The sequence below is a fragment of the Falco punctatus genome (assembly GCF_963210335.1).
Source record: "Falco punctatus genome assembly, chromosome: 14".
NCBI lineage: Eukaryota > Metazoa > Chordata > Aves > Falconiformes > Falconidae > Falco > Falco punctatus.
The window spans coordinates 11,538,879-11,554,581 of record NC_137594.1 but is presented as its reverse complement, the minus strand read 5'-3'; the positions used below and the strand labels follow the sequence as shown (position 1 = coordinate 11,554,581).

Genomic DNA, 15,703 nt, shown 5'->3' with positions numbered 1-15,703 from the left:
TCCCTGCTGCAGCTGCCAGGGAGAGTGGAGATGCATGCAGAGATGCAGTAAGTTGCCTGCAGTTAGAAGCAGGCTTGAACACCCCTTCATTTAGAACAGCATCTTTTGTTAGGAAGCTTCTACCCCTGTAAAACAGTGTCTGTAGCACTCAATAGCCGTAAAATAATGTTAAAACTCTCTTTGGAGAAACATAGATTAGAACAAAAAAGTGCCTGTACCATTTAGAAGGGTCCACAGTGATACCAGTGATGCCAATTACTAATACAGAAGGCAAGTGAAGCAGCTATAAGCAAGCGGGTTTTTTTCTCTAGCTGGTTATGTTTTCGTTTAAGGGATCGCATTATGAATCTGGCATCTCTTTATTTTTGCCACAAAGACTTCACCTCCTTTTAAACCATTTGCTGATCTCTTGCAGATACTTTAATAACGTGGTGTGACATGGAATCAGCTCAGAGGCTTTACCAGGGCTTTTGGGCTGGATTTGGGGCTGGGTTTTTTGTCACTCACTGGTTTACAAGACACAGAAATATGTATTTCAAAGGATGATCCACCCATTATGAAAATTAGCATCTTGGCTTTTGCATTCATTTCATTGTTAGCGAATCTCCTTTCTCTCAGAATTGAGATTGCAGTAGGAGACCTTTTTTTCTGCCACAAAACTATGATCGGTATACCCTTAAATATATAGTAAGAATTAAAATAAGGCTCCTCAAATAATTTCAAACAGATCTACATATCTAAAGCATAAATCTGTTTCTGAGACAAATATTTTGGGGTAGTTACAAATCCAGCTTTCCTTTAAAAAAGGGTATACTCAGGCATATTATTTAAATGTTTCTAAAACACCCAAACTAATAGAACATTTTACAAGTGCACAAATTAAAATAATCTGTCTGCTTTAACTACGTTTAAGTGAATCTGCAAAACAGGAGAAGTTTCACAGCAACAGAATAATTTTTTTTCCTCAAATCGTATTTGTGGACCTGGATACTAACTCCCAGACACACTGTGGAAAGAAAAATGGGAACAACAGACTGAAGTTGGGATTGATTTACTTCATTAGCTGGGATTACAAGTTTAACTTACAAACCAGAGGTCAAAATTTCTCATTAACAAGGGGGCCATGAATTGCTGCAGGGCTTGGTTCAAGAGGAGACCACTCTTATTACTAACTACACATTTCAATCTGTCTTTGATGTTCTCCTTCTACCCTCCTCCCTTTTATTTTTTGGCAGAGGAGTTGATTTTAATTGTAGCTATACAACACAGCTCAGTTTGCCTGAGAGCCAGCCTCCACATCTGCAGTGAGTGCAGTTCTAGTGATATTGGGTGCAGTCCATAGCTTAGGGCTAATTTTAATGGCTCCCCTTTTCATACAAGGCTCAGATTGTTTTCCACGTGATTCCTGTTAATTTAGCTGCAGGAAAGGGCATCAGTTTTCCTTGCGAGTTTCTGATCCATACTTCTAAACTAGGTGAAATGTATTAAAGAAGAGAAATGATCACAAAATGAGAGATTCAATTTTCTACCACCTCCTTAAACTGATAAAGCAAGTAATCCCACTATTTTAATACCCAAAATAGAAATACAAGATATAAGGGGTATTTTTCTTATGTCTGTATTGTGATAAGCCTTTAATTTGTGAAATGTTGTAAAGAAGCTCTTGAAATCTCAGTGCTAAGGGTTAAAAAAGGAATGCTTGCACGTCTGTATATTGCACATTTTCAAAATCTACAGATTCAAACTAGGATTTCACACTACATCTCTCAAAACAAGTAAGAGTTGTGTGCATTACGGCAGCAGATGGTGTAGTACACCATCAAATAATAAAATGTTTAATGCATATTTTCTATTTTTGATGAACAGAACTAACATAACTGTACACAGTTAAAGCTAGAGTATCCAAACAGCTGAAAAGTGCTCATTCTACAGGACCTACTACAGTTTTCTAAGGAAAAAATGCCACTGATGCTGGCTAAACAGCTGAAATTTTCATATATTACATATAGTTAAAATCATAATCAAATTTGCCTCAGCAATCAAAGTTATATTCTATACAATTGTAACTGGCTTTAAGCATTGTGAAATTTAAAAACACTGAAAAACTGAGCACAGTCAATTTTTGCAAACAAAAAATGACACAGAGATCATTAACAGAAATACAGTATGATGATAATGTTTTTTTCATAATTTAAGTGTAGAAAAACAATTGCTAAGAGTAATGCTTAAGAAAATATTTTTTCACAGATACACTGTGTCTCGTCTTTGTTTACATACACCTATTTTGACTACAAAGAGATACCATCTCCAGCTTCATACCTATTTATTACTAGTAATGAAAGACGATTTTGCACATGGTAAATTCATACAGGTTTATGATGCAAAACCCCAAGGTGAAAAGGCAGGAACAATTAGGTGAGGATTTTTAATTTAGGACCAATACAAATTTCTATTTATTGCAATAGACAAAAATCTCCTGTACATTATGCAGATCTATTCTGTGTTTCCCATTTTCTACTGGGCCAGTTTTCACTTCAGATGTAACACTTGAGGGTAGCATATATTAAATCACTTTCTTTTACTTGTTTATATTAACAGTTGCTGTTACCACTCCATTTTCCAAGCCTTTCCAGTTGCCAGCCAGCGTTAATGCATTAGAAGGTATGCTTTCAATTCGAACTCGGAGCAGAGTATTAACTTTTCCTGATGGCCAAGTCAGTCCCCTTTTGTGCAAGTCTTCTATTACTAGTTTGTAACTAATCTGCCTGCTGGAACTCTATAAAGACCCTTTGTTTGCTTCTGGAACCAAGATTTAGGGAGATAGAAGGCAGGGGGACTTGGTCAGCTATCAGTTTCATTCCTGTTGGCAGCATAGGTCAAGTCACCGGCCACGACTTCCAGTCACCTTTACAAAATCTGCTAAAGCCACAGCACCGTCTTATCAACGTGGGGTGCGATGGCTACCTTCAAGTTTCAACAGGGGGTTATCTTAACAACTAGACATCTTTAAAAGGTCATTATTGCAGTCTAATTTCAAACTGGCACCAAAATGAAGGGTTGTCTTTGTGTAGGATTAATTTAAAAACCTCAGGATTTGATGTCAGTGGGAAATAACCAGCGTGGGACTCATAATGCTGCCTTCTCCTGCTTCTGGCCAGCACCTAGGGCTAATTTCTTAGGAGATGAAAACTATGACAAGCCCTTCAGTTAAGCTGAAAGCAGGCAGCAGTCCAGTAACACCCACAGGCCTCAGAGGCATCCTGTGACCCCCTTAGAAAAGTCACATTCACTTTGCTCTTGAGAAAGGAAAAATAATGCTGGAGGCATTTTGTTTTAAACCATGTGAAATAAGGAAATGTGAGGATGTGAAAATGAAGTGAAAAAAGTTAGAATTCATTTCCTCCCTTTGCAATGGCTTAGAAGCAAAACTGGTTCATTTTGAAAGTGTGTGTAAAAATCTGATACATTCACCAGTAGGCAGTGACTACAAAATGCTTAAGGTAAAATATGTAAATATGTAAAATAATCTCTTGAAAACCATCTCCTTTTGTGCTTGAAAGCATTTTGTAAAGCATCTTTATTTCTCAGCAGCATTAATACACAGTCAGAAAGAAAAGTTACTTCTTGTAAAAACAAAAAAATAACAACAAAATTCAAGGTACTAGAAAAATATTTTGAAACAGATCTGCAGAGTAGTGAAAGGGAAGAAAATTAATGCCTAAGTTCCTTGGATGACTTCTGCCCTTTTAGTATTAATCTGAATAATAATAAAGGAACATGTAAATTACAGTTTCAAAATTTTAAACGGGGTTATTTTAACTATCATAGACTTAAGGCAAACCTAATCTGCCAAGTCTTCACTCTCATTTCATTCTAAAACTGTGCCTCACTTTTTTACTTCTATTATGCCTTTTAACTCAGATGGCCTTTTTATCTCCTAGCGAAGCAGATCCAACCTCATTTCCTTGTTCATATTGAAGAGATCTACACAAATGTACATTCAGCCTGTTTATTACTTGCTACAGACTGCTAACCTTGTACCAAAATATTCTCATTAATAAAAGGTTACACTTTGAGGACCCATTAGAATGCTCAAATTAAGAGTACATTACTACTCAGAACTTTTACTCTTTGTCCTAAATTCTTGAGCTGTATCACCATCTATATAATCAAAACCAAGCAACAGAGAATTCATTAACATCAAAACATTTTTCAAAAAGTTATTTCACAAGTGAGGTCTCAATTCTGGGAAATGAGCTCCAGCATTAAAAAAAATTCGCCTTGATTTAATTTTTTTTCTGTATTTGAAGAAAGAGAAGATGTAAGGAAAGCTAAGGTGAGGAACATGTAAGGAAGGAGACAGGAAACAAAGGCAAAAGGTAGGGATCCTGAGTTACTGCAACGCAGAGGTACCGAATGATCTTTCTAGCATAAGACTACTGGAAACTGGTTGGAAAAATTCACATGGCATCAGACTCCAACATGGTAATGTAACTACATACACACCTACGCTAAAAAGGAAATAACAATAAATTGGAATGATTTTGAGACATGGCAGAATTTATATAGTCCAGTTTCTTTAAAAAGTGTCTTTCAAATTATAAGCTTTTCAACATCAATAATAATAAATAATTTATTTGCAGCATCACATCTGAGCCCCACAACCAAGACACCCCACATTCATTTATGGAGAGAGAGCCATATTTACTACGTTGTAGAAAACCTCATACTACCATCCCAGAATCCTAACACAGCACTATGAGAAGCTGAAAGGAAATTTGAGAAGCTCGTCATGCCAAAGAATGAGACATCCAAAGCCTTCGCCATTCTCTTCTTTCACAGTATTGTGGTTACATGGATAAACAGAAATGGAAAAATGGTCTGTATCTGTATGAAAATGAATCAAAACACCCAGCTTGATATTCCTTCCATCATCCGCTCAAAGCTGTAATTTTTTAGTAAAATAAGGATGGAACAAGGGACCTTAACATGCTTTTTAAATGCAAACTATTAATCTTAGAAGGTATGATTCTGCCAAATATTTAAGTCTGAAGTGCTTGCATAAATTATTTAGATAAATTGGCATTTTTTTTCCTACCTAAGACAGCTATAGTTAATGGGTCAAAACATAATTTGCCTGTCCTGTTTGAGCTCACAGACATTTGTACAAGTGTCACAATCATTCATGTGACACTTGTCTGCTTTATTATTCCATGCCAAAAATAAGCAGATCTTTACGAGATTTGTTTCTCTCAAGCATACAGAGAACATGTAAGGAAAGGGAAAGACATGGTTAAGTGTATGCAGGGAAGCTTAACAGATACCAAGACTGCTACCTTACAACACGACTTTTTTAATCTGTACTTGTCCTCCTTGTGTTCTTTAAATTGTCATTAAATTATTGCAAGGATGTTAATAATCAACTCAGTTATGGTCAAGCATGCACTGGCCTGTAAATTCGTACCTCCTGTCCTCCCATCAGCCATTCACTTCCTCACAGGCACACAGGAGCTTTATGTCTGCAGGAACCCAAAATACCCAAGTATGTGGGCACACGGACGACTCCTCATCAGTTCTGAGAGAGAGTGAGTTTGCATATGTGCTCTTTGCTGGCAACTGCAGTGCAAGTAAACAGCTTCTTTCTGTAATTCCTGTATTTTAATTTCACAGCTGCTCTTTACTGAGACTTGCACATATAACCATTGCTAGAAAAGTATAGGAAAGTTAATAATTGTTAAAGGGTTACATGAAGATAATCGTTCTGTTTCTTCTGAATTGCCAATACTGATTTTGCTGTGAGAGGGGATTATGGAAAGAAATGGAACACTAGAGACAGGAAAGTAGTTACCAAAATAATCTAACAAATGCAAATACAGCTCACAGTATTAACAAAAGTGTTGGGTCTAAGACTATAGACAGATGTTAGCTTTGGATCCAGCTGTGCTGATCAAAGGCTTTATGCCCCCCAGCTGCTCCTCACTGCCCCCTGCTGAAGTTATTATCCTGAAGATCTGCCAGCGCAGTAGCTCGTGTGAGTTCTCCCTAATTCACTTCAGGCAATATCAGCCCATCAAACCCATACCGCCTATTTACATTATTCAGAATAATCCAGTTGATTTCGTATAAAGTGAGTGCACTTGCACAAACCATTCCACCATCAGAACTTCATGGTGGTGACCTCCATAAGAAGTCATACAGATGGCAGTTAGTGTAGTTGCTTACACCGTGATTTGTCCTTTTGAAGCCCTAGAAGAGTCACTGCTAAAATACTGTCTTCCCCAATAACATATTTTAAAGTATTTTTAAAATCACCTAAGCAAATAAATCATTGCCTAAAAGATAGTGGGTTTTTTTCAACAAGAACACCCATGGAATTTTCCTGCTGAACTACAGATAGGACTTAAAATACCACTGACATTTGAAAACAGCACCAAAAATAATGATGCAGATCTCCTGTAACTTGTGCACAGCACCAAAAACATCACGGTGTTCAAATAACACTTCTAAGAGATCACTAAGAAAAAAAAACCCACAAGCCAAAACATTGTTTTGTTTGGTGATTCTTGATTTTGAGTGAATAGATTATGCCTGACTCAACTTTCACAGTGAAATGAGGTGAGATTTTTGTTAATAAAGACAAAAAGAAATCAGGAAACATTTACAGCTGCAGACTCCTTATCTAGATATGAGATATTCTCTTTCCAATCTGTAAAATACATTGCAAAATAGTATATTTTTTTCATTTTAAATTTGCAGGAGAATTTTGGATCATCTTCCATTTATTTTTGGAGGTCTGTTTCAAGCCATACAACACACATATCCCAACCTTCTCAAAAGGTGTCTACCGTTACACTACACATGTTAAAACAGTTCTTTAAATACTAAATACTAATTGTGACCATCTTTTCAATTGGATTTCAGCCTGCTCTGGTAACTTCTCTCTTGAGGTGACAAACTGGCAGTACCTGAATTCATTACAGCCTGATTAATTATGCTGCTTTCATACAAAGGCGAAAGAGACTTCAATCAGAAATGGTAACCTTAAACAGTACCTGTGCAGCAGTGTATCAGAATATCAATCCCAAATCCATGCACTGTTCGTTTGCTTTGTGAATTCTTAGTAATTACGTCTCCCTTACCTATCACATAGCTCAGCTCAACTGCAACTGGTTGAATTAACTAAAGGAAGAGGTTCAGAACATTTTAGTTCCTATTCAACAGAATTTATGTGAGTTACCAGAAGATACTGAAAACTGTACCTTATGCTCTCCACTTGCTTATCACAACCTAACTTCACTGTGCAATCAACCTTTTTCTCCCCCTGCTAAACACTAAACACAGCAGGAGTTTGTGGAAAAACGGGAAGAAGTGGAGTCAAATGTCAGAGACCTCTTGTCATATACAGCTGAGGACTTGCAAAATTTTAATCTTCTGTCTCTTTGAAGGTGACTTTCTTCAATTATCCAGAAACTGAGAACCACCTGGCTATGACCTTCTAAAGCAGTCCTATCACCAGAACATATGGATAGCCTGAAACATCCCTGTACCTAGAAAGCAGTACTGGTTTTGCTTTCTTTCTTTTCATGCTTGTTAACATGCAAAGGCAAATTAATACAAGACAAGAATCAGACATAGGTGTCTAAAACACACATTACATAATTACACTGAGAATGAAAACAAATCAAAGGTAAATATGTTCAAATAGTATTTATTGTTCCTTTACATAAAGGAACAAGGAACTTGGCAAATATTTCTTATGAATAAAGGCCCATCTTCACAAAAGTATGGGTTATGAATAGCAATGAAGAAGATAAGAGCACATAAGATAAAGTCAACTAAGTAAGCCACAGACAGAAGCAGAGCCAGACTGACAATGGAAGAATTCCCATCCTACTGGGCTACAGAGCATTCCCTTTACAATTGTTTAATGCCAATGCACATCAGCATTATACTGAAAGAGACACTTTAGAGAAATATTTTTAAATGCAAAGTTTGGGATATCTTTTTTTTTTTTATATGGATAATACTCAAAGCATATTTCTCTCTACAGACTTAGGTCTCTCGTGCTTAAGTCTGTAACATGCCTGTGTGCTCCGCTGCTAACGGCGATTTAAAGAATTTGCTGTACCTACAGAATTGTATTACAGAGATCCTAGAGGGTATGACTAAAACTTGTTGAAATTAAGTTCTAAGAAAATACATAAATGTAGGTGATCAGTTAGGTTTGGTTTAAATCAAGAATCCTAAGCCTTTCATAGTCAATTGCCTCTAATAATAAATACACTGGGTTGACTGTGGAATCAGGCGCTTCAGAGAAAAAATAATAATGCATTAAAAATACTGCCAGACCAACAGTCTTCCCTCTTGTTCAAGGCCACCATTGCCTGGTATGAACAAAACCTGCAGGAAGATAGACTGTCACACTTGGACAGAAGGAGCTGGCTCCACCTGCAAAAAAAATGCAGTGACAAAAAATCATCCCTCTTGTTCTTCACCTAGGGTTGCCACTGCATTAGACTTATGACCCCAGGTTGCCACATCATTCTTTTAACTAAGTAAAATAACGATGCAGCTAATACACATAAAAATAATATATACTCTTAAAGTGTAAATGGGAAAAGTATAGAACCAGCTGGCAAAAGAAAAAAATAAACAGAAAATAAAACTTAAAGAGATTCTTTAGTAAGTATTGTTTAAATACTTAAGGCAGCTCCTCCTGTAAACTCTCATCTTTATCCAATTTCTGTAGACAAAAACCTGATTTTTGTCACGGATAAGAGATTTAAAAGCACAGAAGAACAAGCAAATGGAAAACATTTTGTGAATTAATTGAAACAGGATGTGAAACTATACTATTCATTAAATTGCTAACACATTCTTCCAAGGAGAATGAAATATAAAGAAGAATTAAATGGTTTTATTTTCAGTTATGTAGTTGCCACCTTTTCAGTATTTTTCCTCAAAATTTAACCATGGAAAGAATACCTTTATATGTCTGAACAACAGTCATGAAAAGATGTACTTAATATTTTATCAATTACTATTAACTTTGATATTAGCATATGTATTAAAAGATAAAAATATATGTATTCCAATAATATATAAGCCAAACTCAAATTAATCTTGTAGTAGAGAAGATACCTCCTTCAGAGACTCTTCGATTTGGCTGGCTCAAGCAATCTGCTATGGCCATTCAACCAGTTAAATAAATTTCTATAATGATTTCACCATTTTAGGCTGCCTATCTGCAAGTTCTTACTGTCAACATGAATTACTCTGTATGCTGCAATTCCCCCATCAATTGAGACAAAGTATGACTGTTGTAGTGTTCTGTTAACATGACATGCTTCTCATGTATCTGTATTCCAAATGTCAAGATGATACGGCACAGCCAGCCAGAAGTGTTCTATTATCAGATCTAGAAGAACAATTCACACCAAAGGGTAGACTTCAGAATAGGTAGGTAAAGCATTTTCTTTGATACGCAATCTCTAGTTTGGTGTCAATTCTGAACAACTTCTCCATGTTATGGTGTCTTTCTATGCAACTGGAGTGTAAGCCGCTTAAGGAGGATTAAACTGACACAGCTTGATTTGTCTGTTTTACGTGATGCTCATTCTAACCAGACATAAGTCAGGTAGCTTTGTCTTGAGAGGGAGAGAGCAGAGAGGGTAGAAAAAGCTATAATGAGTTGCTTTTTGTTTTATTTTTCTGGAGGAAAATTGTATCAGAAATTCAGGGCAAACCAGAATTCTTCAGAAAAGAGCTACTCAGATATACCAATTGAATCCTGGAGATAAAAACGTACCTCTGAAAGCCTTAAAAAAGTGTATAACTTTTGTTAAGGTTTACATGATTACATGTTTAATTTAGAAAGCAATGACTCAATATATAGTCTAATCAGAAGTGAGTTAGAGATGATACAGCCTTGTTAATTATTTTGAAATGGGAAGACTTATGTTAAATTAATAATTTAAATAAGAAAAGCAAAAATACAATTTTATAGAATCTGTAGTTGAGGAGACATTTTCACAAGCAGAAACACAGCTTTGCTAACTCCCACGCATGCACTTAGTACAAATTAATAAATTTACCACAGCAGTATGCAATTCTTATATAGCAAAGGCAGAAATATAAAAAATTATGTTAAAAAGTAATTGGCCTTGATCGTCACCAGGATAAGTGGCTTATAAGGCAATATATAACCTTTTAAAAGTTGTCTGAAGTCCAGGAAACCTTGCATCTCAGTAGCGCTTGTGTAAAAAATGCATTTGACTTCAGACCAACCAGGATTTGCTGCTCAACATAGGCTGAACAAGCTGAATTATGGATTACATTACATTTTTAATATATGGCACTGTAGAAAAGAAATCCCAATAGGTCAAACTGACTTATTAATCACTATAGCTAAAATAAATACTGTGAATAACAGCAACTAATGGGCCACAAACTAGATCTAGGTAGAGACTTCTAAAGACACTTGGAATGCTGGAACGCGTATGAAGAATGTCAACTGAAAAGCATTAAAATGTTCATTAAGCACTCTGAATTTTAATTAATTGCTGAAAACTGATCAGATGTCAAACTGAAATGTACAATGTACACAATCTATAGATTTGGTTATGTAAAGACCAGAGTCAACATAAACAAAGTTGACTCTAGCCTATTCCTTCAAGACTTTACTCTGGATGCTCTTCATTAAGTTTTTAAAATGACGTATTATTGCTTAAGTGATCCGAACAGTGACGAATGCTCGAAACTGAAAATTGTGATCTGGGATGAGATCAGATCACCTGTTGTAATTCTTCTCTTTTTTAACCAAGAAAAGCCACAGAACATATTCCATTACAGGTAAGCTCATCAAATGAGTGACCATCTCACACTACTAATTAATTAAAGACTCAGATTCAAAGTACTTCTTGAAGTATATAAAATAATTATTCTTTTAGGTTCTCAATCAAGAAATGAGACACTGGCATGAAATATTTCCAAAGATGCAATTTTTATTTACACTTTCTTCAAACAGAGAAAACCTACTTTTTATTTATTTTTCTTCTTCTGGAAGCCCTTCCATATTGGTTCTAAGTTATTTAAGGTATACTATAAAATGAAAAGAATACTTGATTTTTCCCTCCTCCTCATCATCACTGGCAATTATTATTACTTTGACTACCTGAATAGCTGACAACAATGCTAGTAACAATATCTGCGGTTCTTCATTAGAGATTTGTTCTGTTACTTAGTAAGATCAAAGCTAAGTCAACAGCAGCATAAAATTCATCTCATCTCACTGTAGCTACAGTTGAGGATAATAACTTTTGATAAAAGAATTTTCTGCAATGTAAGTTTTACCAAAAGGCAACAAACTTACGGCTGTCAGTGTTGTCCAGGGAAAAAAAAAAAAAAAAAAAAAAAAAAGGTTGAGAAGATTGTAATTTGAAGCTCAATTAAAGGATGGAAGAAGAAACAATGTACTGAAGTTGCATTTTATGTTATTCATAAAGAATTGCTTATAGAGATGAGAAAATTAATTCTGGTTTTGGAGACAAGCACCAGGCATATTTTCCAGGTCCATCAGATTTAGCTCAACTTCTGCTTTGTAAAGATGTTTCTTAAAACCTTTTTTTTAAAATTGTGATACCATAAAAATGAAAACAAATTAAAAGAAGAAAAAGAAAGATTAATGAAAACTTGCTAGAGAGAGAAATGTAGGTGGCTTCCTTTACGGCTTGGGAAAACTGTATCACAGACCAGTGATATGGCCTGGGAAAAAAATGCCCTCTGCCAACACCTCCCCTATAGATGAAGCAGGCTGCAGTGCTGCTGTCTTTTTGATCAAGAGAAGAAATCCCACACCAATGACTGTTTCCCCTGACAGACTGCTTGTCCTTTTTAATGTTACATGAGAGCACCAGCCTGAATTTCCCTCCCCTCAGAGCTAGTACCACTACCACTGATTAGAGATGCTGGTCTGCCTAGGGGTACTCGCTTCTTTGGCCAAGGCTGTTTAACCTGTTGTGCTCCATTTATTCCCAGCCTTCTCCTTTAGAGATAGAAACTTTGCCTTTTTTATGGATCTTACAGTATGCTCATTCTCCTAACAGAGCTTCCTCTAAATTGTTCAGTAATTGGTCCATCATACAGAGGTTCAGCTCTTGTTATGCTCCTGGCTCTGCAAGAGACTGTCGTGCTCAAAAAGACTAGAGAAATATCTCTTTTATTGATAATTACAGCTTGGGCCAATACTATTTCCATGCTGCTAAAGCATGGAAATCACTATTTATGATACCTTCTACTTTCTCAAACCAGCTGCAGCAGAAAACCTCATCATTCTCTTCATTCACCTCCCCATAAAATACTGTTTTGCCCTTTTGTTTGCTGAGATACTTATTATACTGAGATTACTACAAACAGAGTAACAAAAGCAACAGCAAAACCTGTAGTGGAAATAGGTCTACTACACTATCTCCTTCAGATAGCTAATCCACAGGCCCTGCTCAAAGCTCTCATTAAACCGAGAGGGTAAATTAGGGTAAGATTTCCCAAAGCAATACAATGGCCTAGAAGTCTGACTTTTAAGGACTTGAACTCTTAAAATGACCAAGGATTTCCATGCACAATCTTTATAATAGTTTAACTTAGTTTTAGTTAACTATGTGAAATATGTGTTTGGATTCACTCACGCTTGGAAAAGTGCTAATATGAAACTAACTTACCAGTTGGCGAAACTGGCCTACAAAATTAACTCCAGATTCCTGCAAAGTGGTATCAGTCAAAAAAGGTATAAGAATAATTTTATTCAAATCAATGTAACTTCACATAGAACAAAAAGTAAGATTTTACTCCAAAGATAGGAAAAAAATGAAGGAAAAAACCTAGTTTGATAGATCATGGAGATACTCACAAGAATGTTATCACCACAGTCCCTCTAGACTGTAAAAAATTTCCTTGTTGCCATTTTTTAGCTTGTCTGCTTTGCTTTTTGACCACCTCTCCTATTGTCTATATTAAAACAACAACAACAACAACAAAAACAACAAAAAGCCACAACATTGTAAAAAAACATGCCAAGGTTGGGGCACTGCGATTTGCAGTACTGCATGATGCCCTTCCCTTCCTATTGCACCTCCCCTGCAGGAACTGGCTGCAAGCCTGTAACTTCAAGGCAAGCAGTAACTAAGTAACTAATAAATAAGGAGTATACCACTAAAGTAAACAGTACCCTAGCTATAATTAGCTAGCACAGACAAGCTGCTGGTGGTAGATGTCTCTCCGAGTTCCCTCAGGCACTCTCCAGCCCAACTCCCCCACAGAATCCCTTTAACCAGCATGCTCCTGTTTGACTCCAGGCAAAACAAAAACAAAAACCCCTTTTTTCCTAGTCACTCACTAGAACAGAGTATGTAACAAAAGGAACATCAAGACGAAGATCCCACTATCAGATAGTTTTACTATATTATTTCTTTGAAAGCCATATACCAGCCTGTAATACTCAAGATACGTTGGGAAACTTCATAAGCCTGCATTTAACACCCAGGGATAGTCTCAAAGACTTTTGTGGTCAAAGAACATGAGACATGAGCATGCAATATACCAATTTCTAGAAAGAAAACCCTGCTTTTGTTGAAAAAAAGGGGGGAAAAAAAAAAGCAAAGCATTTCCTACACCAGAATCAGCTAAGAATTCACAAGCCTAAGTTCACGCAGTAGGAAATACAAGAAGGTTGACAGAGCACTGACATACATAGCGATCCAAAAAAGCTTACTGCATGTAATTAATGTTCTACACAAGGCATGTTACTAACTTCAAACAAACTAACTGCTGTGCTTAAAGTTAAGCATGTGCACATGTCCTTGCAGGTTTGGAGCTGAAACGCTTAACTTGTTGTGAATGTGGCCAAACAGGACCCATTTTGCTATCTCTCTTACAAAGAAAGGCTGTTCATGTAAACTTGTAAACAATCTTTTAACAAAGTTGAAAGGCTACTTTCAGTTCAAACTTTAATTATTTGAACAACACTTCTAAATTTTATCATTGGCAAATTTCAGCCAAATTCTGAAAGAGGTATGTGGATGGTAGCAGACTGGTCCACATATGCAGAAGAAGTATGAACATTAATTTCCAAATTAAACTAGTCAAAATACTCTTACAATACAGAAAGATCATAGGGACTAAAAATACATCATCTTCACTGTACAGCAAAGTTCATCACAATTAATTTTCCTGCACCACAAACTGCTGATACTGTGTCATTTCATAATGACATCAGCTATGAAACCCGTAATAAAGAACTGACTTGCAAAATTTGTGCACATATACATATGAATAATATGTACACATGAAATACTCCCAAACTGATAAAGAAACCATTCAGATTTACAGTACAATCTCGGAAGACTTGTATATGGTAAAAGAAAACCATGAAAGGCCTGTCTTCATTCCTCTCACACAATGAGCTTTTTTTTCCCAATTCAAACTAGTTAAAATGAAGGGCTAATTTTTACTACACATAAAGACAGCAAGTCCTGAATGAAATGTTTATGTGTTGGGCTTTTTTTCTTTTTTTTTCTTTTTTTTTTTTTTTTTTTAAGAACCTCTCCCTTATCAACAGAATAATGTAAGGCAACATTCAACTGTAGCATAATACATAGTGGTGGCAAGACCCATTTAAGGAGCATCAATACAGAGCTACTGTAAGACATCAGAAAGCTTGTGCAGATAACTTCACATTTTCAAGAAAGAGGAGCTTGTCTGATTATTCCAAACTGTTTTCTCTGTATCTTATTTATGAAATGTAAAAGAGATCCCCAGACACATTTAATTATCCATGGGAAGTGGCTCTCTGAAATAGTCAAGACTTAACAGAAGCAAAGTTTGGATACTGTTGTTTGGGGTGGGTGAGTGTGTGGAGAAGGACTCAGATGATGGTTTGATTCTACAATTTACATCAGGTAAAGTAACAAAAAGTTCTGTTCAGTACTTCTAGTTAAGGTGTTTACGTTAGAAGCTGGCAATAGGATTCCCTTGAAGTTCAAGCCTGATTGCCTAAAGGCTCAGGGTAAACTAAAATGTTAAATTCACGGTTACCCTAATTGTCACTCTCTGTATGACCAACGTGACTTCCTGTAAAGAATCAGGCTGGAAATATCCAAGAATAGGCATCCTAATAAACTTTAAGTTCTTTAGACTTTTTCAAACCCTTAGCTTCAGTAAAATATTTTTCAGGCAAAAAGAAAAAAAAATCCACAAAATTTATCTGGCACTGAATGGGATGGAAGGGAGAAGGAAATTAATCTATTTGATGATTCATCTGACTCTTCTAGAGGAGTATCAATTACAAGGGAAACATTGCCACTTTAAGATACAAGTCTAAATCCATGTATGTGTTGAAAACTTACACCTTGGAAATTTTCTAGTCAGGTTTTAAAAATTATTTTCCTTGACATCTAAAAATGTCATAGCACCTTGGGCCTTATCTTCTGAAGTCAATGGAGAGACTCAAGTCAATTTTGAAAAACCCTTTCAGACTTTCTTTCTCTTAGTCTTACCAGTTTTATTTAGCCAGAAGAAATAAAAATTCTGGAATTGCAAGTGTCAGAAAAAAGAGGCTGCAAAACAAATTTTATCCTTCAGTGTCTGAAAATCTGGATGACAAATGGAGGAGATAACTGAAAATTAAGAAAAACCCAACTCAAACCCAAAC

General features: G+C 36.0%; 1 protein-coding gene and 1 long non-coding RNA gene across 3 annotated transcripts in view; one reads left to right on the top strand and one right to left on the bottom strand.

Annotated features, from left to right (window-relative positions):
- LOC308053578 (transcription initiation factor TFIID subunit 4-like) overlaps positions 1 to 15,703 on the bottom strand; it is a 152,414-nt gene that overhangs the window by 22,599 nt on the left and 114,112 nt on the right. The window lies entirely within an intron of this gene.
- The window catches only part of LOC308053600, a 35,728-nt gene extending 20,025 nt beyond the window's left edge, over positions 1 to 15,703 (top strand). The window contains exon 2 of the long non-coding RNA XR_013923688.1: positions 1 to 15,703. This exon is cut by the window's left edge and continues 13,826 nt beyond it. This is a non-coding gene — a long non-coding RNA (uncharacterized lncRNA).